Raw genomic sequence first — 2197 nt, 5'->3', positions numbered from 1 at the left:
GCGCGCGGCGGCGGCAGAGTCGGTCACTCCAGCCTTGGCTGCGGCCGGTGCCGCCGAGGCCGGGCTTCCCGGGCAGTCGAGGAACGAGGCGAAGAAACGCCTGCGTGAGTACGGACAGATCGTTTCCTTTCATGTGTCCGGGTTTAATCTCCTCACGGTTTTAAAGACAGGAGGTTAAAGACGTCCCAGCCGCATTGCGAAACGTGAACATGAAAGTGAAAATTTGAGCTCTTCTTAGTAACGCAGAAGGTTATTTCTTTAATAGCACAATTTTCCCAGTTCTTATGTAAGGACTAAACAAAAGGTTAAATATAGACCAGAATTATAAGAAAGGTCTTTAAAATACTGTTATGTTAACATGGATTAACAGAGTCCACTGCAAAGAACTTGGACATTGGCTATCTCTGCGGAACACCGTAGTTACAGTCTTCAATTCTTACGCACACACACAAAAAATCCCCAAATTCCTGACAAATAACTGATGGTCACCCTAACAGACCACACCAAGATTAAGCAAACAACATATTCCTATATACGAAAGTTTAAATTGTAGGAATGGCATTTTTGGTTCAAGTTTGGTTCAAGTTTGGCTCAATTTTTAAAATGACGGAAGAGCAAAAATACACTTTTTCACATGCACGCTGGAATCTTGAGACCTTCAAAACCCCTAAAACCAAAATAAGCCTTAATATACCTGCAACCAGAAAGCTCAGAACCGTAAGGGAATTCTTTTGCTTATATGGTAATTTTATATTGATAACGTATCCAAACAAAATTAAAAAAAAATGAAATATTTTTTACTTACTACATGATAATAGTTCTCTATTGTCTGAACGATGATCTCAAGTTAATTGCAAAATTTTAAATGCAAAGTGGGCAATATACTTACGGTTCATGATGTTAAAGTTCCTCACTTATTTCTGGTATACGTCCTGACCATTTGCGTGAGACAAAGGACTATAACAACACATGTCATACCCTATTGTCAAAAACCAAGTCAAGATTCACAGTTTTCTTCTCTTAGTTTCTCAAGCGTATGACAGAGGCGGATTAAACGCGCCTTCGTATCGTGACCGCTCGCGGTTACCTGCGGAGAGTCTCTTAGGATGCGTCACATTGACGTTCCATGGTTGCTGCAACAACGTATTAAAGCTAAATCCGTGGTCCGACTGGCCATCCATGGAAATTTTAAATATATCATAATACACATGCAACACCAAAAAAAATTACAGAAGTAAGATGAGGTAAACTTTTTCTCCCATTTTTAATACTCAGTCTTCATATATATAATTAAACAACAGAACATCTGATCAATGTACGTGAGGACAAGAATTCTTTGTTTGTTTTAATGTGTTGAAAGATGTATTTTAGACATCTAAAAAATATACTCAAGTTGACCACATGAATATCTCCATTTCAGACTGTCCTGAAGAATATTATATAAAAGTTTTCACTTCTCAGAAGCACACACAAAACACCTCCCCCACAAAATACGTCACAGATTTCTCCAGTTCTGCGTATGTGACACAGCAGTAAAAATGGGTACAAAAGCAATCTCTCAAAAATCCTCTTTGCACGTCGCTTTCTGGAGCGGCGTCCCTGGAGCGTCACAGAAAAACCTGCCTCCTCTGAAGTCTTAAAATTCAGCCGTTGCTTGGCTTCCTAACCACAAAACCCGCTGCAGAAATCGTACACTGCGTCCCACTCAGCAGCTGAGGGTGGATTAAATGTATAACCCTAATTAACCGAAAGCTTTTTAATTGGATAAGCTCAATGGAACACACACCCATAAAGACTGGTTTTTTAGACAAAGCTCATGTATGACTGAAGAAGAGCCCCAGGTGTGATCCGGGTTCCAAGCTCCGAGGACAGTCGGTTCCGAGCAAAGATGGCACACCTGGTTTGTTGCTACAACAAAAAAAAAAAAAACAAAACACAACCAAAAAAACCCCAAAAAAACAAAGTGAGGGGGTTTTGGGTGTTCTGACACTGCCTCTAGTGATCAGTTCTGAAGACTTTGGGGAAAAAAGCAAAAGGAATGGAAAATTCAAATCCTGAAAACCCATTCATGTTACTCTTGCATTACACCATAGCCCCAAACCGTTGGTTGGAGCAAGAGAAAACTCCAAAGAGATCACCCGTTTCTATGCTCTTAACTCTCCGGTGTAGTGGGGAGAAAAGTCAGATTTTTTTTTTT

Source organism: Phaethon lepturus, unplaced genomic scaffold, assembly GCF_000687285.1.
Source record: "Phaethon lepturus isolate BGI_N335 unplaced genomic scaffold, ASM68728v1 scaffold6406, whole genome shotgun sequence".
NCBI classification, from domain to species: Eukaryota; Metazoa; Chordata; class Aves; order Phaethontiformes; family Phaethontidae; genus Phaethon; species Phaethon lepturus.
This window is presented reverse-complemented; position numbering follows the sequence as displayed.